This window comes from Onychomys torridus, chromosome 13, assembly GCF_903995425.1.
Source record: "Onychomys torridus chromosome 13, mOncTor1.1, whole genome shotgun sequence".
Classification (NCBI taxonomy): domain Eukaryota; kingdom Metazoa; phylum Chordata; class Mammalia; order Rodentia; family Cricetidae; genus Onychomys; species Onychomys torridus.
In genome coordinates this window covers 70,771,664-70,797,015 of record NC_050455.1, presented here as the reverse complement: position 1 = coordinate 70,797,015, position 25,352 = coordinate 70,771,664, and the positions used below count along the sequence as shown (strand labels likewise).

The following is a 25,352-nucleotide window of genomic DNA, read 5'->3' as shown; positions in this document are numbered from 1 at the left end:
CTTAGTGACATGCCCGGATCTCGTCTTACCAAAATGGGCATGGAGAGTGTTTCTAAAAACTCTCCAGTCTTCTGGCTATAAGAAATCCTGGAAAGCTTAGTTGGGAAGACAGCCTGGCTTTCAGAGGTGAAGGAGAAAGACATTTCTGAGCAGTCCAGGGGTGTCAGGAGTTTTGAGGGGCTTTTAGAGCACAGAAACTCCCAGGGCCCTGACATTTGGGGTGACATTTACTATTTAAAGATCTCTGAGGTCATGACTCCAGGAGGCTCATCTTCTGCTGATCTGGCCAGCCAAAGGTCACAGTGGCCCATGTTCTGCATGAACTTGGATTTCTGTCCAATTATCTCCTTCACAGCTTTCTTGTGCCCTTGGATTCTTCCTTCAGAATCTTTTCTGTGTGACTATAGCCATCGAGCTCCTCCTCCTCTCTCTCCTCCTCTTCCACATCTTCCTCCTCTCCCTCCTCTTCTTCCTTCTCCCCTTTTTTCTTCCCTCCCTGCTCTTTTCTTCTCTTCCCTTTTCTCTCTCCCCTCCCCTCTCCTCCTCCTCTCCCTCCTCCTCCTCTTCATCCTGCCCCCACACCCTGGGGTGGGGTTTTGCTGTATTGCTGTTGTTAACTCTATGTCCTTCAGGTTCCTGTCACAGGCGCCCATCACACACTTATCGTTGAGTGATCCACTAGACCGCCAGCTCACGTAGCTTTTCGACTCAGCGGTGCCCTCCACACAGAGGACAGCCTCCTCTACATGCTTTTCCTCTTGTTTTCCGGATGGCACCACAGAAGCCACATGTGAGTGCTGGCTCAGAATCCTTGCAGCAAAGCCCTCTGGGCTGGGCCTCCCCTTCACATCTTCAAAGTGGCCAAGCTTGTCTGGCTGTGACTCTTCTTGGTGGTCAGTGAGCACGTCAGGGCCTGCCTTTTCCCTTACTTGGCTTCATGCTGTTTCTTTATTTTTACTGTTATTATTCCTATATCCTTTATTGTAATAAAAAAACCCATTTTGTGTATGTGTTCACGTGTGTGGGCATGAGTGCATGTGTGCCACAGCATGTGTGGTCATGGGTGTTTGCTTGCCAGAGCATGTGTGTGGTCATGGGTGTTTGCCTGCCACAGCATGTGTGTGGTCATGGGTTTTTGCCTGCCATAGCATGTGTGTGGTCATGGGTGCATGTGTGCCGCAGCATGTGTGTGAAGATAATCTCAGAAGTTGGTTCTCACACTCTACCTCCAGACAGGGTCTTTTGTTCACTGTTGTCTATACCAGGCTAGCTGGCTTCTGGAAATTCTCCTGTCTTCACCTCCATCTCCCTCCCCTGCGGCACTTACACACTGCTCTAGATGACATGCATGCTACCAGGTCAGGATTTACCAGTGGTCTCTGAGGTTCTGAACTGAAGCCCCACCAAGCGCTTTGCTTGCTGAGCCATCTCCCCAACTCTATATCCTTTATTTTTGAGACAAGATTGCTCCATGTAGCTTGAGATGGGCCTTGAGTTCAGGATACCCTGTCTCAGCTCTCTGGGAGTTGGGATTGCAGATGCACATCACCATATCCAGCTAGTGAGTCATTTTTTTGATGTGAATTTCTCTTAAATTTGCTTTTGAAATCAATACTGGTTATGGAATCCTTTGTGGCTATATGTGGAAGGCTTTGCAGGTAGAATCATTCACCCGGCTCTGGAGTGCCAAGATAATGAATTTAGCCTGATGTTTAGCCACTGAAAACAAACCATTGGTCCTGGGGTTAGAAAAGTCCTCTGTCCATGTGTGCTAGGTGGTCTGTTACATCCTAGCAGATCATAGGAGTAACAGAGAACAGACATCACTATACAGCCATGTGCTGCTGCTGGGGTCTGCAGAGGCCCTTGGGGTAGCCTTCAAGGCTGACCTTGTCCTCCTGTCCACAAGCTGTCCTTGGTAAGTCATTGGGCCGAGTGGTGCAGAAATGTATTTGTACTGGCAGATGGGACGGCAGTGTGGTCAGTCTTGTCTGGGGTATTTTTTTGGTCCTCCAGTAACAGCTGCAGTCTAGCATGAAGGTCTCAGTCAGTGTCATCCTCAGATGCTGCTGCAGTCCACAGGAGTCAGAAGTTGGTGCTAAGTGTGGACTTCTTCTGCTTCAGTCTACCTCATCCATGGGAATCACATTCCACAGACAGCTCTTTGCTTCCCACACACCGCACATGTCCTTCTAGGTATCTTCTCCGCCTCCAGTCTAGACTCCTTTCTAAGGAAATGTGGTGGTTCAAGAAGTGTAAACACAAGCATGAGATGCTGGGTTCCCAGAGGGAGTTCAAAAGCTTGGGGTGTGGTAGGTGGGTGCGCCTTTCCTTCATGTCTGGAAATGTTGATTCTGCTACATGGTTCCATGCACAAGCACTCTAGAAGGGAACCCCCACAGGCAATATGGGTATGGGAAGACCTTGGACGGGATCAGCCACGTTGGGGGCTCAAAGCCTTCTCACAGTGAGGGCCACTTCAGTTGGTTGTGTTTACCACCGCGTCACAATCAACAGCTGGATTCCACTGGATGGGTGATCTTGACGATTTCCCCCTTGAAGTGATTTTGGCATCTAGCTTCTGGAAACATTGCCCCCAATAGATCCATCTATCTAAACATGCCAGAGCAAGTCACTTCTGTAACTGTTCAGACCAATCCCTACCCTAGTTGCTAATTTAGGATTAGAGAAACTATTATTGTGGAACCTGCAACATGGAGAAAGTGTCCTTATTTGATAGAGTATTTTTTTGTTGTTGTTTTTTGAGACAGGGTTTCTCTGTGTAGCTTTGTGCCTTTCCTGGATCTCGCTCTGTAGACCAGGCTGGCCTCGAACTCACAGAGATCTGCCTGGCTCTGCCTCCCGAGTGCTGGGATTAAAGGCGTGCGCCACCACCACCCAACTGAGATTTGTTTTTTTTTTTTTTAAACTCATGCTTTAAAGCTTGTGGCCTCTTTCATATTTTTGGTCAGCTGACAGGCTAAGATTCCTACTGTGCGATGCGCATTAGCAGACAGGCCTGTTTCTGGCTTTCTCTTACATCTTTGTCATCGTAGCATAGCGAGAACACTGAGAAGCTGTGCCGCAGCCCCTCCCCGCATCCTGTCCTTGAATCTGGCTGCTTGGTTTCAGCAGAAGGAATTTTGAGACCCCAGCATTTTTCTTTATACGCAAGAAACACTTGGGAGATAGAGGTGGTGGTGGGGTACAGGACACTGATGTGGAGGAGACAGGACAACTTCCTCTGGGATCCTTCTTAAAGCTCAATTGTTAGTTCCAATCTGTGGGAATTTTAGCGACAACAGCTGTACAGATAAGCGGCTAAATCTGGAGACTGCCAGTCTGGCCAGATTGGGAGAGGCTGCCCAGAGCTCTGTAGCCAAGAAGACATGTGGCTCAGAGACTCCCTATTCAGTGACCATGGATGGGTGAGTGGGTGTTGGCCACAAAGAGGCCTGCAGGTGATTTCCTGGCGTGCTGATCTGCAGGTTCCCGCCTCTCTGAATATGGATCCAATTTGCCTGGGTAGCAAGGCTTTCTGCTACACTCTCAAATACTATCAGCAGGTAAAGAGGGGGGGGTCTAGGGTCAGGGTAGAGTTAAGCCCCCAATCACTGGCATCTAGCCCTTGATGGAAACCATGATATATGTGGTTTGGGGCAAGCTGCAGGCTCCCTGCTACATCTATCCCTGCTTTCATCTAGAGAAGAGGGCAGTGGGGACATCTACAGGGCTCTAACCACTTGGCCTTCTTGAGAGGCAGCCTAGGCCTGCAGAGGAGCTGTGGAATCTGGAAGTGTGGGCCAGGCTGGAGAGGACCTTCCTTGTTTGTGGAATAATTCTGCCACTGGCAGGCTGTGCTCAGGGTCACCTGGGAGGGCATAGGAAACAAAAAGGCCCATGGTGTGGCCTGTGGATTTGCTATGACAGAAATTCTGCATCTATGAAAGGCATGTGGCCGTCTTCCAGGCTGCCCGAGACCATGGCTTTAAGCATTTCCACAAACGAATCTTGTCAACCCACCTATTACACGCCAATGCCTCTTTTGTGTGCCTGGAACATACAGTTTTTATGTCCTCTAAATAGCTCACTCAGGGACCCTCCCACATCAAGAAAGGGGTCACAATAACTGGAGAGCCTCAGGCAAAGGCTGGACTAGACTCCTCAGGGCCTACCCACGGACTTGGCCAGTCTGCATCTTGCTGAGTGAGAGTTTCCTGTGCACAATGAGGGCAATAACCCACCATCCAGATGCCCTCATTCAGCCTGTGTAGACACGAGAGATGAAAAGGAGCCCCATATTGTAGTGGGTAGCTGTTCCAGCTTTGACTTTGAAGCACTGCCCCTAATGAGGCAGCAGGTAACTGCTACATCTGTCCATGACCTTGAAGTATCTGCCCCTGGGGTGTGGACACTGGGGACCCTTAAGACCTGGGATGCACATACGCTGCTCTCTCTTTGTCTCCTCATGATTTGGATGGTGAGATCTTGGACCAGGCAGATCAGTGTGGGACATAGCTCAGCTTTCCTTGGACCCTATAATAAATCTCCCATGGTAGTGAGTTAACCCCCAAATAAATTCCTTTGCTCATTAAATAGACTCTGTGGATGTATTCATTATCTGGTGCCCAATGTGGGGCACAGCTCCATCCTGCCCCCACTGCTCCACTCTTTCCCACTACAACCCACTTGGCTGAGTCCAGCCTGAGCCATCACACTGCCCCACAATGCCATTCTTTCCTTCCATATTCAGTTTCTTCTCCTAACACAAGCTCTAAGTATGCAATAGCTCTGTAATGACAAGCACATCCAGAGCAGTACCCATCCCAGATCACAGTGTCCCAGCTAGCCAGCATTACAGAACCAGTTCTCAGTATACACAAGCTGAATTCAACTGAACATGAACGCATGGGCCAGAGGTCTGGAATAAGACAGAACTGACCTTGGTTCTAGTACCTTCAGCACGTGATTTCATGCCTTTAAGGCTTGGCTACCTCATGAGCAAAATCATCTGAGCACCTAGGGCTCCCTCATAGTCTTGTTTTGACAAGTCATTACAGCAATAAGTCTTAAAACATTCTTAGCCCTGGAGCCAATAAATGCTCTATCCATCTAATGTATATCTACCACATCTACCATTTATCCATTCTACCTGTATGTTCATTTATCTTATCTGCCCATCCATATATTCATATCTATCTATCTATCTATCTGTCTATCTTACATTCACTATCTGCCCCTTATCCATCTATCTACCCACTCCACCCATCTATCTATCCATCTACTATTTATCCCATCCATCCATCCATCCATCCATCCATCCATCCATCCATCCATCCATCCATCATCCACTATCTGTTCATTTATACATTATCTACCCTCCCCATCCATCCATTCACTTGCCCACCACCTATCTATATACACCTTCCACCTTGGCCTACCATGTGGCCACTTCCTTTTAGGCCTTCATTTTCTTTGTCTCTTCAAGTGTCATTAATTTTCATCCCCAGATCTACCAAAGATGCTGGTTTCTAGTCCCAGAGAAAAACTGAGCCCTGGATTGTGTGGCCCAGGATAGCATCCAGTCTTAGATGGCACTACCCCCATCCCCAGCTTCCCTAGGATCCAAAGGTCCTTTTGTCTTCAGTGTCCTACTCAAGACCCATCACTGCTATCCCTGTAGCCACTGTCACCACAAACAAAAGTACAATCCAAGTCCACTTGCTTCCTCTACTGCTTTCAATGCTGAACTGAAGAGACTTCAGTCTGTGCACTCCACCTCCCCATGACTGTGCATCATTTGGTGTCCTTAAGGCAACAGATCCCATGGAAACCTCTGTTCCCACCTTTCTTCAGGCATACAGTGCTCTCCTGAGATGACAGTATCCCCCAAACATCATGCTTATCCACCCGTCAATGTGACTTTGGACATAGGGTCTGTGAAGGTGTAATCAAGTCAAGAGGAACCTTCAGCAGATTAGGGCAGACCCCAATCTAATAGAAGTGTCCTTGTGAGAAGAAAGAGCCTCATGTACACAGAGGAGACCACCATGAACCTTGGGTGACATCAACTGCAGCCATATGCCTCGAATTCAGGGATTCATGTGCTGTTGGTAACACCAGAAGCTGGAGGTGACCAGGATGCAGTCCATTCCACCTCCAGACTCCTGAGGGGAGGCTATGGCTTGTGGACATGTGAACTTTGGGCTTGCAGCTGAGTGCTTTGGGACAGCACATGCCCTTTACTTTTGGCCCCTTCAGCTGAGAGCTCCAGGAAGCCAATGGGTTCCTGAATTACAGTCTCCCAGTTCCCATTCACAGAGCCACTAATCTCAGCAATCTGTCCCACCACTGAAACAATGATGCCCATGGTGATGGGGCCTCACCAGGTCTTCTCTGATCCTTGCCATATTGGCAAGCCCACTGGTTCCTTCCTTCTGACTCTTCTCTGCTTCTGCCTGTAACGTCTCTCTGTGGGACCTGAGCCCTTCCTTGCTCAGGCCTCTTCATCTCACAGAAGGCTTCTGGGGACTTGAATTCCTGTCTTTGCTGCCCCCACCCCACCACTGTGTCCCATGCCTCCCATGTCGTTGCTCCTCCAGCTTTCCACACTCCATTTCCTGTAGCGCTGGGGCACTGTCTGCATGGAAAACCAATCTTCTATGGAAACAGTGCTCTGCGGCTCAGTGGTAGGGGGACAGTTCTGCATCTCCAACCCTGAGTTGAAGGACGTATTTCCCAAGTTGTTCTCCCAGGGTGATGGTGAGCATGGGCAAGTCGTAAGGAACCCCATCAAAGAGTGCCTGTGTTTGGCTTCTCTTCCTCAGACTCTGATGCTGTTTGACTTTACTTATCCTCCTTCTACCTAGTTTTCAGTCCTGTGGACACCTGCAAGGCCTGGTATGCAGACATGTCCCGAGTTTTGTCTGTTTACACACACAGATCACTGCCCCGAATCCTTTAGAATCATGCTCCTTGCTCTTACTGGAGTGTTGTGCACATAGTAGATGCTCAATAAATACTGAGAAAGTAAAATAATCACTGCCACAAAGTACTATTTCCCCGCCTCATATTTCAACGTGTGCTTCTGTCATGGACAGAAGCCAACCATTGATGTCTCCATTGGAAATCAGGTCTTGGGTAACCAAGGGTGATTAGAAGGTGAGTCCCCTCTCTTCACTGGAACAAGAAATACATTGTCCACAAAAATCTGCCTTTTGACTGGCTCTAAGAACAGCAAGCCAGCCACTGGTGGTGACATTAATGCAGGTAACTGCCTCCACCCCCAGCCCAGCATCCTAATGCCACAGGAACCGAGTGACCATGCTGTCAGAAGAAGAGAGCATGATTGCCTGCATCACTTAGTGGCTCTTGAGTTTATAGACACTCAGAGAAACATCCTATGGAGAAAGGCACCACAGCAGAGAGGTCCAAACCCCAGGCCCCGAAGTGAGGCAAGCCAAGATCCAGGGTGTCCCCTGTGAAACTTCCATTGACTCTGGCATGAGTTAAAGAGGTAGACCTAGGTCTACAGTAGGTTTCCAAGAAAGAGCATTTGACCATAAACAAATGGCTAAAATACTAAGAAAGAGACTAGGAGGCAGCAGGTATAATGGGAGCACCACACGTGAGCACTGCTCCGGAATCCCTTCAGAATGCTATGGCCTCCAATGTATTCTTATTGTTTTGCTTTGTTTTCCTCCCTGTGCTGGGGTTGAAACCCAAGGCCTCGTATGCGAGACAAGTGTTCAACTCCTGGGCTACATCTCAGCCCTCTTTTCATTTTGTATTTTGAGACAAGGTTTGTTTTTATTATATTTACACACTCTATTTCTTTCATTTACTGAGGCTGGCTTCGAACTCACTCTGCAGCACAGGTAAGCCTTGAACCTACTTCAACCATATTCCTTCCTCAACCGCCCGAGAGCTGGGATTACAGGTGTGTGCCTCCAGACTCAGCTCTGACAGATTTTGTGCCAGGAAATAACCCCCCACCCCAAACCATTGTATGGGTGGAGAATTTGCTAGAACAAGCTCCTTCCAAGGGTTGAAGTGTTTGTCCTGCAGACAAAGCAGCAGCTTTCACTGCAAATGTAGGAAGGAGAGCAAAGGGACAGCACCAACCCCTTCGTCATCAGGCCCTGACCACTTGACTGTCACACAGGTCTGCTTGTCTTCAGGGCCATGCTCTGCAGGAGTCTGGATGTCTCGGGGATGTGGCCAGGTTTTGAAGCATGGAGGTGTCTGGAGGGGCTGCTTTGATGGCAGGTCCAGCATCACTACCCACTCTGTGAGTTGAGGTCACTCTGTAGGATTTGGGAACTTTGGCTCCATGGTTCTCTGGGGGCACATGGCAGACATGAGCAGGGACAGGAGCCAGAGGGTCGTTTTTAGATTCTTCATTGTCCTGGTGTAACCAGACTTCAGATCTTGTCTTGGAGACACTTGACCACCGGGAGAGCATACTAGAGTCAGGCAGGTAGCAGGTCTTTGAGGGGTGCCTTGAGTCTGTAGCACATTGGCCATGATGGAGAAGCTCACGACTTTGATATAACATGGCTGCAACAGTAGGTTGCTTCCATACACTCTCAGAGTCTCAGTTGGGAGGTACAGGGCAATCGATGCTGAAACCCTGGGGACATACTGTGAACGGAGTGCTCAAAAGCTGTTCTTGCGGCTAACAGTTCCAAGGCCGATAGTTTAACAACTTGCTACCGCCACTTAGAAAGACCCATCACATCTGCATCTGGTTGGCATGGAAACAGAGAAGGCTCTGTGCCAGAAATCTCAGGCTAATGGAATCAGGAACATTGCCTTAGCGTGAAAAGAACTGAGTTGTCAAGTGACGGGTTGGGGCAAGCTCTGAATCAGCATGGCCACACTGAAAGAGCCTGGCCCAGAAGAACAGGGGCAAATGCTACAGCAGAGAACTGCAAATCTTCACCCACGCTCTGGACTGTACCATGTAAGCATGAGGGTGTATCCTGCTCACTGGCAGGCAGGAGGCAGAGCACCAGCCCATCCCCACTGTCAGTCCTGTCATTTTGCTCTCTTTCTCCTTCCTTTACTGGTTCCTGGGAAGTGGTAAAAGAAATCCATATCTGTGACTGTGTCTGTTCTGTTCTTCTAGTACCTGCCTGGCGCAAGGCATGGAGCTATGTACTGAAGTGTGTGCACAGCTTTGTATATGTATATTAATGTGAGGCTGAACACATGCATAAGATACGTGTATGTGCGCACACATGTGCATTCGTACATCAAAAACTTAGCAAAGAACCTTCCTATCAACTGATTATATGGTGCTGCCACTGCTAGGTTTCTATGGGATATTTGTGGAGCATAAGACACTGCATGACTGAAGCCTTCCCCTGTGCATGTCACACTGAGCAGACCAGTCATTCAGCAGAGGCTTCCAGTGACAGGTGCACACTGTCCTGTACCACGCTTAGCCCTCAGTTGTGTTTGCCAAGCTTGGAAGCCAACGGCACGTGCCACCTTCTCAAAGGACTAAACAAGAGACCATTATTTCGTGACACATAAAAAAACACGGGACACACAGTTTTTAGCACATATAAACAAAAGTGTGCTAGACCAGTCACAACTGTTCAGTGACAGAATTGTCCACTGGGGTTGTGCTCCACTTGCACAGCTGAACCGGACTGATGGTGGCGATGCCTTTACTGTTCACTGTCTCTAGGCACAGGGTGGTGGCGTTTCTGTCTATAGGTAACGTGAAACACCACACAGGGTCGGCAGAAGCTGGAGGTCAACTCGGCCCTAGGATAGGTGTGATGTGTAAGTGTAAGAAGCCAAGGGGAGAAGTCACTAGTACTGCTCACACTCTGTGGCTTTGGCGTGTAGCTTAGCTGGCAGAGGGTTTATCCGGACATGGGGGCACACTCCTGCAATGCTGGCACTTGGAGCTGGAGGCAAGAGGACTGGAAGTTCAAAGTTATTCTTGACTACATAAGGAGTCCTAGGTTAGACTGAGCCATAGGAGATGCTGTTTCAAAGAAAGAAAGAAAGAAAGAAAGAAAGAAAGAAAGAAAGAAAGAAAGAAAGAAAGAAAGAGAGAGAGAGAGAAAGAAAGGAAGAAAGAAAAAGAGAGAGAAAAAGAAAGAAAAAGAGAGAGAAAAAGAAAGAAAAAGAGAGAGAAAAAGAGAGAAAGACAGACAGACACTGGTGGCTTGGAAAGTAAGTAGGCAGTTTTAAAGACATACTTGATTTTAATTTTCTGAGCTAAATTAATGATAATTATTTTCAGATCAGAAGATGAATGTGTGATCATGTCAGGTTGTGCTCTGGGATAGCTCACACTTAATTCCTACCCCCAGGGCCACTGGAGAACCTCAGAAGGCCCCAGGCAGAGCGGAGGAGCACTAGCTCCCAAACCTGGGAGCAGTGGTGAGAGGGTGGGTGTGAGAAGAGGGGGCGGCGGGGGACCCGACAAAGCTGTTGGACACAAAGAGCCTTTAGAGGCCTTTCCCAAAAGTCCGTGCTCACGCTTACACCAAAGTCTTTTCTCTAACACTTTCTCAAAATGAAGTACAAATGGCCAATAAACATGAAAAGTGTTCAACGTCCTCAGCCATCAGGGAAATGCAAATCAAAACTGCTTTGCCAGCCTAGCCAGCGTCAAGAATACATCAACACCCAACCCCGATGCTGATGAGGGAGAGAGGATGCTTTGTGCTCTGCTGGTGGAGCTGACAACCAGTCCAGTCACTATGGAACTCGGCCTGGAGGAGCCTTCCAAACTGAAATAGAATTGCCATGAGATCCAGGTCTGGCACTCCTGGGGATGCACACTTGAAGACCATATGTCACAGACAAACTTGTGTTTTCATGCTCCTGCCTCACTATTCCCAGGAGCCAAGTTAGGGATCAGCCTAGCAGTCCTTTGGCAGAGGAATGGCTGAAGAAAATGTGGTGTATATACACAATGGAATTTTAGTCATTAAAAAGAATAAAATTATGCTGTTTGCTGGAAAATGGATGTAATTGAAGATTATATTAGTCAAAATAAATCAGTCAAGAAAGACAGATACTGAATGATTTTCTCATTTGTAGACTCTATACATACATACACACACATAAATACACGTTTATACATGTTTTTGGGTATGTGCATATAATATGAATGACATGAAAGTATAAGGGGGGACTGGTTAGAGGGATAAAGGGGGGCATGGGGAATGAATACTGTGAATACTGTCAAGGTGAACAGCATACTTGAAAAGAAATTGTCTTTCTGAAACCCAGAACCTTGTACAACGAATACACACTAAAGGAGAGACACAGAGAGGAAAAAGGAGTCAGATAGAAGTAATCCAATGAAAAGAGAGAGAAGCCCATAGAGAGAGGAGATGGAGAGAGAGAAAGGAGAGAGAGAGGGGAAAAGAGAGAGGAGAGAGAGAGAGAGAGGAGATCAGTAATTTAATGTAAAGAGAGAGAGAAAGAGAAGCTCATAGCCCATCAAAGTCCAGAGACTGGACATGCTGGCCACTTTGTGGCTTCTCTATATCTAGCATTTCCTACCATTGTCCAGATCACTGGGAGGAGGAGCAAGATGCTCATGTCTTTTCTTGCTTTTCATCCAATGGCCACATTCTAGAAACCATGATCTTGATATCTCAAAGGCTCCAGCACTGACCACTGGAATACCTGGCCTCCACTGGATAGTGAGGGAGAAGGGGCAATTGAATCAGCAGGATTGACATGCCCTACTAACTTTCTACTAATCAGAAGAGAGCTCAACCATCCAACTTCTTAAAACAGCTATGCTGTTTTGTACATAGCTAGGGAGTGATTTTTTTAAATCATTCTAAATGGACAAAAATTGAAATGATTTGCTCTTTCACGGAATGTGGGCTTATAAGAGACAAAATGGAGGCCTCTGGGACTGGGCACTTCTGAGTTATTTTTAGGTCCTTCTGGGGGACAGTAGCAAGTCTGTGTGCAGCACTTATTGTGCCTGGACACCACAGGGACAATGGTGTCAAATGTCCGGCACAGCACAGCGATTGGGCCCTGGACAATGCCTGCCTTTCAGAGTGCACGCTCCGCCATCAAGGGAGTGCCCTGTGGTGCCATCTCTGTGCCAGCTGGTGTTAGCCCCTGCTGGGTGTTAAGGATAAAAACAGTCCCTTACAGTGAGGGAAGAGTTGGTGAAAGTTTTGAAAACCTTTGGGTGATAGAACAGGCCCTTTCCAGATTAGAGAGCCGCCAGGCAATCAGCGGGCGCATTCTGACAGAGCAGTTAGAAACACGGCCTCAGGCAAAGACCGGTCCAGTTTTTGCCTGTTGAACGCCCAGGTACAGACTGTGCTCATGCAAGAAGGTGTATGTGGGTGTGTGTGTGTGTGTGTGTGTGTGTGTGTGTGTGTGTGTGTGTGTGTGTGTTTACGGTGTATGTGCACACCTATATGCATAGGTGCTTTTGCCTCGATATCATTCTGTAAGCACTTCTTATTTTTTGAGATAGGGTCTCCCACTGGACCTGATGCTCATGAATCCTGCTAGGTTGTCTGGCCAGCAAGCTCCAGGGATCCACCAGTTTGCCACCTTCAGTGCTAGAGTGACAGGTGTGAGCCACCATGCCTGGCTTTTTCTACAGGTGCTGAAGATGCACGCTCAGGTCCTCATGCTCAAACAGCAGACGCTGTACCTGCTGAGCATTTCCTTCATCCTAGGATGCATCCTACTTGATGGCGGGTTTTCTTTGCTCTTTTGTTAGACATCCTGCAGCATCACTCCCACTTAGCTACCATAGATACCAACATGGAGAAATGGAAACCATCCTCAGTCCTCGGCAAATGGAGGTCAACACATTCTAAACTACTTGTGAAAATTCTGACCACGCCACAGTGATCCCTGTAAGGAGCCATTTGCATCTTGTGTGAGCCTTGAATAAGTTGACACAGGAAATGAACACAGTTAGAAATTCAAGGCCTCTAGGTCATGAGGATGAATCCACTAAAGAGCTTTCCACCACTGAGGTCGAACTGGCTGCCACAACTTTCTGTGTTGCTTTCTGGCATTATCAGAACATCTAATGTTGCCTCTGGCATGCCCATTTCCCAGAGGCTTGGTCCCTGTGGCAGTGGATGTTGTGAGCGGGAGTGTTCATTTCTTGTGCTTGCTTTGCCAAGACCTATACCAAAATAAGACTCTGCCTTTCCCTGGTGGCTTGGCAGCAAGTCCAGGGCCCAGGCTGGGGCTGTGTTGCTCCTCTGTGACCAGCCAGGTCCATGTTAGTATTTCAATGCAGGGTTCCCATGGGCCAGCAAATCCCTTCTTACTGGGATCTCTGCATATGGCCAAATGTAGTGCAGGAGCAACCAGGAGGTGGCTTACTCGGGATAAGGCTCTTACCTTGCGGGTGTTCCGTGAATTGGAATGGATCAGGTTATTGCCCTGTGTGCTCTGTGGCACTGATCTCTGCAGTGTGTGGCAGGCATTAGCTTATTACCAGCTTCCCAGGAGGGCCCAGAACAGACTGAGAACAGTGTGTAGAACAGCCAGGAGCCTGTGTACATCCACAGATTTGAACACAGTCTAATGAATGCTGCTTACCACCTGCACCCAGGCAGGGACATCACACACCAGCTCTGCTTGGCCTCATTAGATCTTGTCCCAGCCCCTCTCCCTGACTAGTTTCCTGACTAACTCCTTCCATGGCCCTGGGCCTCTGCCCACATGTGAGCCTGCAATCCACATGTGAGTCTGCTGCTCTTCTCTTCTGCATCTTGGCTTGCAATGCTGTTCTCTCCATGATGGGAGTTCCTTCTGTTGCCACCCACCACACCATCTGTGTGCCATCCCTAACATCCCTTGAGCCAAGGATTTCAGAGACAGTATCATTCTCATTTCTGACCACTGAGCTCCTCAGAGGAAGCCTGTTTCACAAGTCCCTGTGAAGTGGCTGTGCCCACTATTGAGCAGACTGAAAACCCAGCAGTCAGCAAGGAGTACAGCGGGCCAGGGACAGCCCAGGTCTCCAGCTTACTCAGGGTCTTGGAAAGTGACGTACATTACCAGTGTCTTGGGGGCCCGACAGCTGAAGTAGGGCTGAGCGCCTATGCTATGCCCCCTCTCAGGCTTCCTGCTTGGCCTTTGCCTGGCTCTTCAGACCTCTTCCTGGTTGTGTGGCTGCCTTGATTCCCCATGCAGGGTCCCTGCTCTGAGTTCCTGCCAGGATAGTCACTGACCTGCCTATGCGATCATTCTGCACTAGCTCACAGTGATAGCCAAAGACCAGATTCCTAAAACAGTGTCCTGGAGACTTGAACTATCACCCTGGTCCACCCTGACTGCCTGGAGCTCACCTAAGCCAGCACAGTCTGTGTGCAGAAACGGCTCATCTTCTGTGGACCGGGCTGATCTGTGGACCGGGCTGCTCTGTCTGAAGCTGCCATTTTTTTCTTTTCAGCATCCATTTGAGCCAAAGCCTGTGCAGGCTTTCAGAGCTACAGAGTACAACTGTGGAAGGTGCTCTCAGGACCCCTGTCATGTGGCCCCCCATCATTTTCCCCATCTCCCCACTGCCCACTCCCTGAGGAATATTTCAATTGACAGCTGTGGGATTAGGACAGGTCATAACCTTCCCACTGTGCTGTGGGGCAGCTGGGATTTTGGTGACATTCTTAGCCTCTGAAATTTTAAATGTTGTTTCATAGTCTCTGGAACCCAGGCCCTCTCTAACTATGGACCATTCTTCTTTCTAGCACAAGGAGAGGTGTGGTGATATTGTGTCCCCCAATATATTGTGCACCCTAATGAATTTATCTGGGGTCAGAGAACAGAATAGCCACTAGATAGACATAGAGGCCAGAAAATGGTGGCACACACACTTTTAATCCTAGCATTCCAGAGGCAGAGATCCATCCAGATCTCTGTGAGTTCAAAGCCACACTGGAAACAGCCAGGCATGGTGACACATGCCTTTAATCCATGGAAGTGATGGCAGGAAGCAGAAAGGTATATAAGGCGTGAGGGCCAGGAACTAGAGCCTTGTTAAGCTTGTAGGCTTTTAGCAGCAGTTCAGCTGAGATCCATGTGGATGAGGACTCAGAGGCTTTCAGTCTGAGGAGACAAGATCGGCTGAGAAGTTGGCAAGATGAGGTTGGCTGTGGCTTGTTCTGTTTCTCTGATCATTGAGCATTCACCCCAATACCTGGCTCCGAGTTTGTTATTATTAATACGACCTGTTAAGATTTGTGCTACAGAGGGGTTTCTGGACGTTGCAGAAGTGCTGGAACTAGCACAGGCTACTGACTGAGAAGTCTATACAGAAACAGATGAGCGGAACCCCTGACATTTGGGAAATAAGAGACCTCTGACCTCAGGAAGCACCACAGGGCTCCTTCAGCTGCCTGTCACAGCCTCATACCACTTGAGGAACTTTGGTGAACGGGGTTTAACAGCCACCTGATTGCAAAGGACAGATACGCAAGTGAAAGTGGGGATGAATCATCCCTGCCCCTCAGAGCAGAGCATGGCAGGCAAACCTCACCATCAGACATCTGCCAGAGTCCAGAAAACCTACACGAAACCCTAAAACCAACGCTCAGAGGCGCATGACTCCTGGCAGCCAGGGTGGAAATGTCCCTGCACTCAGGGGTGTCTAGCTGCACAACAGGAAACTATTCAGCCAAGAAAAGGAACAGAGTACAGATGACCCCCAGGACAGAGTGCCGCCTGAAGACTATGGTCACTTAAGACCACACATGCACAGCCCATTTACACAGTTGTGCAGAGCACGCAAATTCTCCAGCGTGGAAGGCAGCTTCGTGGCTGCAGTGCCTGAAGCTGGCATGGGAAGCAGACAGAGACTGTAAAGGTCCAAGCACTCTTGAGACAGAGCGCTTGAAAAATAACAGCAATTAAGTTTCCATTTCACTGGTCTGTGGCTTCAGTTGACCATTTCAGCAGGCAGGAAATAAATCAGGACATAAAAGAGGATGTGTGTAAACAGGGTCTGTGGCAACTTGCAGAGCCACAGGCATGCTTAATATTTTAAACACGCCAGAGACTGTGTGTCCTTTGAACATCTCATGAGTCACCCCCGCATCTTCAGAGGAAAGTTCTGTCCCCAAATTACACCTCATCAACAGCCATTAACCAAAAAGCTAGAAATAGATTAACATCCTGAACTTTGGCCACTGACCAGCCCTGGGAAGGGCCAGGCAGAGGGCAGCTTCAGGGTAATCCCAGGCACTGCTGCTCCCCAGGCCTTGGACAGATCCCTGATGCACCTCCAATGTGAAGCCCCAAGAAGCCGCTTGTCTCATGTTTCTGCGGGACCCTGGGGGAGGTCTGAGGGTTACTCAGAGACTTGAAAACAGGAACACTGTTGCAGGAAGTGGTTAGATTCACAAGCGAGGAGGCAGAGGTGGAAAAAATGGCCATCTGGAAGAAGAGGGAGAGTGTCAGAATCCGGCTAACAGATGGTTCCTGCCTTGTGGACACCACAATCTCCATTTTACTGCTATAAAACGGGAGGCTTCTGGGGTCAGCAGTAACATCCCGTTTGCATTTATTCTGTGGAGCCAGAATCTGAACCCAGGAGAAAGATGGCCTCTGTGCCGGTAGGGAGAAGGCTAGCTGTCACAAACGATCCATCCTAGAAGTATCTGTAGAATGAATATGCTTTATTTCAGAACAATAAAAGGAAATCTTTTCTCAACATATAATGAAGGTAAAGGCTGTGTGAAACAGTTGTGTGAGCAGCTCATAGCTGCATCCCACCCCCCCAGCCTGCATCACTCCACCAGGAAAGCCATTTGTGCCGTGTGTGTGTCCACTTGTGTGTGTACCTGTGTGTGCATCTGTGCGTGCACCTGTGTGTCTACCTGTGTGTGCACCTGTGTATGCATCTGTGTATCCACCCGTGTGTGCAACTGTGTGTGCATCTGTGTGTGCACCTGTGTGCCTACCTGTGTGTGCACCTGTGTATGCATCTGTGTATCCACCCGTGTGTGCACCTGTGTGTGCATCTGTGTGTGCACCTGTGTGACTACCTGTGTGTGCACCTGTGTGACTACCTGTGTGTGCACCTGTGTATGCAGGTGTGTATCTACCTGTGTGTGCACCTGTGTGTGCACCTGTGTGTGTACCTGTATGTGCACCTGTGTATTCAGGTGTGTATCTACCTGTGTGTGCACCTGTGTGTGTACCTGTGTGTGCACTTGTGTGTGCATCTGTGTGTGCACCTGTGTATGCAGGTGTGTATCTACCTGTGTGTGCACCTGTGTGTGCACCTGTGTGTCCACCTGTGTGTCTACCTGTGTGTGCACCTGTGTGTGTATCCATATAGAAACCAGTGCACAATTGGTCCTCAGCGCTTTCTTCCATTTTTTGAAACAGTCTTTCACTGGCCTGGAGGTCACCAGGTAGGCTGGTCTTGCCAGCCAGGAAGCCTCAGGGACCCACCTGTCTTTCTCTCCCCAGCACCAGGATTATGAGCACATATTACTGTGCCCAAGTGTTCTCAGCACGTGTTCTGGGGATGGACCTGAGGTCCCCATCCTCATGACAAGTGCTTTACCAACCCAGACATCTTCCCAGACCCCAGTTTCCTTTTTCTCCGCATTCTGACACAAATGGTTGAAAGGTTCCTGAGGTGGCTTGAGAGTATGATCAGACATGCCTTGGTGGTTTGAAAGGGTGCTCGGCCACTTTGCAGATGCTCTGCTTGGACTAAAAGGACAGGGAAGGTGCAGCTGTAAGTCTGTCCTTAGGGGTCACGACTGCTAGTCACATGTAATGTACTTCTGCATTCACCACTGGGGAACTAGTAACCACCCCAAACTCCCCAAGTAAAGTGTGGGGACACCATGGAAACTAGCACTGTTTAATGTTGGGCTACGTGGAAAGTTCATCAAAGAGCAATAAACCAAACAGTAAATGTTACAGGGTTTTCCTGGGCAACACCACTCTCACATCCTTGTTCATCTCTTGACTTCAAGAAGTTTCTGGTCTGAATATCCTGACCATCTCCTGGAAAATCCCCCAACTAGTGAATCACTGACTCACTGGGACATGGGACAAAGACACTCCTATCATTACCCCAGGATCTTGCTGCAGAGAGACAGTTGCAGGAAAAAGAGAGAAGCCAGATGCACTGGTCCAGACCTCTCATCTCTTCCCTGGGAGGCAAAAGCAGGAGTTTGAGGTGAGCCTGATCTACATAGTCACACTGTGTCTCAACAAAACAAAACAAGAAAGGAAGGAAGAGAAAAGGAGAAAGATTTGGGGGCATTGAACACCGAAGACTGTCGAAATTCTGAAAGATCGTTATATTGTACATGTGAGCTGCCCTGCCTAGCACACTGACGCCCAGGGCAGCTATAGCTCCCCCTCTCCCTCCTCTGACAAAGGAAGAGCCTCTGATGGTACACTACATGGGACAGCCGAGGAAGCAGAGTGTCTAATTTGACCAAACAGCATCAACTTGGTACCAAATCCACACAGATACCTGTTTATGAGCTAAGGGCTGCTGCTGACTGTTCCAGATGTCCAAGCTTTTCAAAAGGACCTGGTCCTGAGGCCATGAGTGTGGCCAAGTGGTTTGAGTTCCCTCACATGTTTCCCTCCGGCATCTGTGGTCATGGTCAGGATGCTCACAGTGGATGCACTGAAGCCTCCCACTTTTGCTCTTTGTTGAAGACCATGGGAAGCCCCCTATCTCTATGTGACTTTGGATAAATATGTATAAGCATGCTCACACAGATGTGTGTATATATATGCATGCACACAGAGGGGAGGGAGGGAGGAGGAGAGACTTTAAAGATATGATAGCATCCCTGCATCCCTGTAACAACTGGGCAGACCCCCCTCCTGCACCATTGCTCCAGAGAAAAAGCCAGATGGCATCCACTCTGTTCCAGTTTTTCTTTCCGCCACATCCATAGAACGACAAAATGCAGAAGCCTGGGCGACCAACAGATGCCTTGGAAGGCATCTCTCCTTCTCTTAACCACACAGAAAATTTCAGAGTCCTTTTGCCGTTAGCTACTCAGGAATCACCAGAGGGGCGTTGCTATGGAGCCTCCTGGCTGCTGCTACTGTTGTGGCTGACCTTCCCAGGGCCGGTTGAAGGCCAGTGTCAGGACAGACAAGTGGCCTCCTTGCAGTGTGGTCTATGAGCCTTGAGTGTGAGTCTCACGGTGACAGCCAGTGGGGCTGGAGGTGGGAGTGTGTGCCAAATCCTGCCTCACTGGGGTGGGAACTGCACTCTCTTCAGGAACGAGATGACACTGTCCTTAATAGGGTTCCTTTGGGAGGGGGGACCATTATGGATTTGTTATATTAATGCCGTCATCTCAAAGACCCCCAGGGAAGTGCTTACCACACTTGTTCTAGCACAGAACAGGTCTGGGAGGGGACCCCTGCTAGGCTTGCCTACAGTATGTTCAGATCTGAATGAAGATGTCAGGAAAAAAGAATGGGACATGAGGGTGAATTCTGTTCATTTCAGTGAATTTCAATGAAAAGTTTTTGGCTACAGGAAAGCTTTAGGGAAGATTAAATAAGATTCCCCAAGCTAGGGAGAGAGATGGAGTGCTTTCTTAGTAAAGCCGGACTTAAGTTTGTGAGCACCCGTACAGAAGCCATGAATAACTGGTCAGGACTGAAGGAGCCAGCCATGGTCCATTCTGATTCTAATGACCATAAGTCACAGCAAGTTAGCCAGGCTTCACTTGCTGGTAGAGACACCAGCATCTCCAACTTATCAGAGTGAACTCTGTAGAAACGGCTAATAGTCTGCCCGCCACTGTGGACCTGGCTCAGTTAACATTAAATAGTTAACAGGATGTCACCTACTGGGATGCCCAACCAACCTTCTTGGCAGATATGCAGATATGAGAGAGACAGGATGTGCCCTGGGTAGTGTGACTTAGTGGCTTAGTTGCTAAGTGGCTGGAGCTGTCTCTAGGTCCATGTACAGGGCAGGAAGTGATAATTACCTACAGCTTTCCAAATATGCGGCATTTAACCGGCAGCAGATAGGTGATTTAGAGGAAATGTGGGAGATCCAGCGGAGGAGTGTGATGGGCTTTGGGGTGAAGGAGAGAGGGAGCAGGAGGGAAGCAGGGAACACTCGCTGAATCCCAGGACGGCAAGGCACGTGTTTTCCTTCTTCATTTTTTCTAACACGTGTGAGACATTGACCTGGAAGTACCCTTGAGAGAAGACACCTACTTCCTCAAGGATCCTGCTGGGAAACCAGGGACATCCTGGCTCTCATGCTGGTGGTGGCCTGCACACAGAGCATTTGTACCAGGAAGTTAACTGGAAAAGCGTGATCCATGGCTTCACCAAGGAGAAGGACCTTCCTGAGTGTGTCAAGTCCACACGAGACCTCAGGTTCTTGAAGAATAAGGACACTGGAGCCCCCAAGTCCAGTGACAAAGTTAGACAAGGTTTAGACAAAATGTGAGACAGTTCCTTTACTGGTGAGGACCAAATGGAAGTGCTTTTCAATTGAGATCTGACCTAAGATGCTTAAAATACTCAAAGGGATCATGGTGGGCACACGATGTCTCCGATGGGCCCTCCAGCAGGGAAGACTCAGCATTCCTGGGCCTCAGGCAGGGCATACTGCTCCCCAACTGGCCAGAGCCCATCACATCTGCTATTTGCGCCTTGGGAGACTGTATCCGCTTTGTTCTCACTATCTGCTCGCTGTCCTATTGTGGCTCTGCTGACCCTGAGTGACTCTGAGGCATTTCTAAGGTGGGGCTCCCGGGGAGCAGGCCATTGGAGCCTTTTAGGCACAGGCAGCTACGGCGGCGGTTCTGGAGGGTCAGCCTGCACGGCCGTGGGCTCCCCGGAATTGTTGCTCAGAGCTCTCCTCCTGCCTGAATGGCTCTGCTGGGCTTACAGCTACCACCCTGTTCTGGGGGATTTCAGCTCCCTGTGAGAAGTGCTTTAACAAATGGGAAAGGGCAGCATCCATGGTCAGTTTCACCCACACACTTTCCTGTCCACCACATGAATTCTCATCATAGAGGCAGCTCAGCCTTGGTGGAAGGGGTCCAACACACACAAACACACACGCACACACACACACACGCACGCACACACGCACGCACGCACGCACGCACATACCTGTATGCACATGCTACACACATGCACACACCTATATGTACCTGCCAAACACACATGCACACTGGTATGCACTCACCATACATGCACACACCACACATGTGCACACAACAGCCCAGCCCTAAGAAGTACAGAATGGGGAATTTGGTGGACTTCAGAGGTCTGCAGAAGCTGTGCCCAGGAGAGGAGGTGTTTGAGAGAGGAGGTGTCTGTCAGAGGAAAGAGGGGAGAGCTGTGTTCCCCCATCATGCTCTCAGTATTGAAAAAGCTGCTCCTAGCTGGGCATAGTGGTGCACGCCTTTAATCTCAGTGCCCGGGAAACAAAGGTGGGCTGATTTCTGTGAGTCTGAAGCCAGCCTGATCTGCATAGTGAGTTCCAGGACACCCAGGGCTACAGAGAAACCCCATTAAAAAGCCCCCCCCAAACAAAACAAAAAAAAAACCAAACCAAACCAAAACAATAACAGCAAACTCCAAACCCCAAACCCACCTCAATTAGAAAAAAATAAAATAAAAAACCCCAACAAAACAGAAAGAGAAAGCTATCCTTAAGACCCACACCCTCTTTTGAGATTTAGTAGTGAACGGACTGACAAATATCCCCATCTCCCGTGGCTCACCTATCAGACAGGGACCAAGCAACAACTAAATAAATTAGAGACAGTGATCACCAGGGTGTGAGACAGTGCCCATTCTCTGCCCCCTTCTTCTTCTCGTGCCTTGTGTGGAGGAGGGCCTGCCTGACACTTCTGGTCAGAAGACCTGGAAGGAAGTGATGAATGACATTTTGGTTGGCACTAGAGCCTCCAGCTGGAGTGCCATCCTTCCTGTCTCTTCCCAGACACTCTCTGTTCTGCCCTCTGAGCCGAAACACAAAAGCAGCTGTGGGTTTGAGCCTCTAATATTTAGGAGTTCATGTGACAGGTTGGTGTGGCTCAGCTGTCTCCGTCCAAGACAGGTCACCGAGAAGGGGACACTGAGCAGAGACTTGCAGGGGTCCCCTCCTGGAAGCCAGAGAGAGTGTTAAGGAGGGGGTTAGCCTGCTTGTACAGTGCCCTCTAGGGGTGTGTTTACACACGTTCAGGCACACTCAGGCCACTTTCTGCAGTTTAGCTTTGGTCAAAGTAGGCCTGGCTACTGCTTGGAGTGCAAATAGACTTGGGCAGCATCCGCACGGTGCTGGGTGTGCAGCCATGCAGAACGCAAGAGCTATAGGGTCATGGAGACTTTTCAAAGGAAAGTCTAGGAGGCCAGACCATGTGTGGCAGGATCAGGATCTCCATGGGGGTCCCCTGAAAGCACGAGTCATAAGTGTGAGGGTAAACTGAGGGACACAATGGAGACCCCAAGAAGTTAGAGGTGCCAAGAACAATGGCGCATCTTCTGCGAAAGGGCACAGGCCATAAGCCAAGGAGAGGCCAGGTGGGTTGCAAACCGTAAAGGGGTGGGGGTGCCCACGCCCATTGGTCACATGTCTACTGGGCATAGCTCATTTGTCCTATTGTCACTGCCCTTCTAACCTGGGAAACGGAGCTGGGGGGGGGCACTGAATGGATGCTGGTAGAAGAATGCTGGTCTTTGCCTCATGGGTACCCGAGGCTGTGTTCAGGAGGAAGAGGAGGATGCTCACTCATCATTTGCTCTGCGTGTTCCACACGGACCTGCCAGGGGTGCTGTCTGTCCTGTTGGGTTTCCATGCTGCTTCACTGGGCCTTCCTTGCTGGTTTTCCTAGTGCTTCTTTTTGTGGTGGGGCTGAGGTGGGATTTAGCTGAGCTAGTCAAGAGCAGGACAGATATTATCCTCTAAGCAATTCAAGTGTGGATGAGCCTGACATCAGCTGAAGTCACTGGATGGTAAAGGTCATGGGAATCTCTTACAAGATTAAATCTGGGTCACAAACTCAAAGGCCTAGAGGGCTGAGCAGGCCATTCTGATAAGATCCTGGAGACCGTGGTACTAGACACCAGGCAAGTGCAGTTACATCAGAAACCAGCTATTTCCCAGTCTTTACTGTTTCCAGAGAGGCCAGAATTCTAAACTCTCAAATGCGACCACATAGGAGAGCAAGTGGTTTTCACAAGGTACTAATCAGGAGCCCCATAAAAAGTCAGTGGTAAAAAAGATCAGCACACTGAACAAGGGTAGTTCTATCGGATAGTTGGAGTATCCTCTAATTCATTAATTAATTTATATTCCTTAATTTTAATTTATGAATTAAGTATATATATATGTATATATATAAAGAAATAAAATAAATACAGTAGTATTTCTATTTTAGTGTGTATGTGGGGGATAAATAAAGAACGAAAATCCTAGATATAGAGTGCACACTTGGGTCCTGAGAAGTTCTGGGCAAGTCCACACCGACACCAAGACTCCACTTATCAGTCAGTTAAAATAGCACATGCCCCAAACCAAAAGCTCAGCATAGGGCAGGAGGCTGAAGGCCACAGCCCTGCAAGAAGGGAGACCTCACTCCTGCAAATGCAGCTCCATGGGTCCTCACTAAGCAGGCAAATGAAGTAATACTGTGGGTGTGGGTGTGGGGCTGTGCTGGGGAACACCTTGGGACTCCATCTCAGAAAGGGAGGTTAAGTGTGGAGAGGGGAGACTTTTCTCCTCCTCATCTCCTGTCCCGTCCTTTCAGCTGGAGCTCTGGATGAGGCACGGTCCCTCTCTTCCCAGCTGTTTTTGCAAAGTTCCTTAGCTTCTCTGCATCCTCTCTCTGAGGTGGTCTCTACAACAGAACGCTCACCTGGTACTTCAAAAGCAACAACAGCAAACCCCAGCTCTGCTTTTCATGTGTCAGCCTGGGTTAAAACGTCCCCTCCATCGCTCCATTGCTTCCTCTCACCCCTGACCCCTCTGGCCCCACCCTAGAATATTGCAGGCACATTTGAAGTGCTCAGAGGGGACTTAAGGATGGGTGTGGTGAAAGTGGATGGATCTGAAGTCAGATCACAGTGAGACATATCTACAACATTCCACACCACATTCATGGCATTCTTCATAAACGACATTTTTACTAGGACATTCTGGGGGCCAGTGACTAATGAGGTACTAGCACCGAAGGTCGTTCAGTTCTTCTCTGGCACATGAACCACTCACAAATGGGCACTTCTTCCTAGTCATGGGTGATGGAGATCAGCAGAAGTGCTAACAGACCTGCAACAGCATCATCATGGCTGCCCTCTGGGTCTGTCTGAAAGCAGGGTCTTACTGCCTCAACTTCCTGAGTACTGGGATTACAAGGGTGCTTCAAACATCCAGATTGCCTACCTGCTTCCTCACTGCCCCTCTCAGTGTTGGGATGGAAAGGGACACCTCTTTAACAGAAGGAAAATGGAAACTCCCAAGGAGAGTGTAAGCGGACAAGTGAACCAGATGAAGCCTCTCTGTCCCTAGACAACATTCTCTTGTCCTTTTCCTGGGACTCATCATCCATCCCTAGTGGGACAGGGGATGAGGGGGCTTCAGCTTCTGGGAGCACTGACTACCTATCTCTGGGTTTTTCCCAGCATGGGACTTGCATCCTTGTGCCTCGAGACACCCATCCACTCCCTAGCTCAGCAAGGTCCAGTTCTGTCCATGGGTCAGATACGGTCTGTTGACTGAAGGCAAAGGCTTTGACTGCTGGTTATCCCAACAAAGAAGCCATTTGACACATTTTGTGGACAATGACCACCGTGTAACTGTCATCTCAGGTGAAAATCTAAGCTGGAAAATTCTTAGCATTCATTGAACACGACTTGGCATCATTTAAAATGTCTGTGTAAAACTCTTTGTAATTGTAGGAACTGACATGGCGGTACGGCACACGCCAGTGGGCACAGGGCTCAGGAGGATCAAGCTGGAGGGCTGTAGTGAGTTCTTGGTCAACAGAGGAAGATCTTGTCTTACAAACCAAGTAAACGAGGCTGGAAAGATGGCGCAGCGGTTAAGAGCACTTGTTGCTCTTGAAGAGGACCCGAGTTTGGTTCCCAGCACTCACGGTGGCTCACAACCATCCATAACTCCAGTTCCAAGGGATCCTAGGTCCTCCTCTGACCTCCTCAGGCACCAGGCACACACATGGTGCAAATCCACCCATGCAGGCAAACACCCATATGCATAAAATAAAACTAAAGACATTAAAAACCTACATAAACGTACATAAATAGGAGCCGAAAGCCACCTACTCCTGCCTGGGCACATGAGGACACTTCACCATTCTCAGGGTGGCCTGACTCCGCCTCACATT

General features: G+C 49.0%; 1 protein-coding gene across 5 annotated transcripts in view; it reads right to left on the bottom strand.

Moving 5' to 3' along the window:
- The window catches only part of LOC118594582 (myelin basic protein), a 115,991-nt gene that overhangs the window by 36,474 nt on the left and 54,165 nt on the right, over positions 1-25,352 (bottom strand). The gene's annotated exons all lie outside the window — the stretch shown is intronic.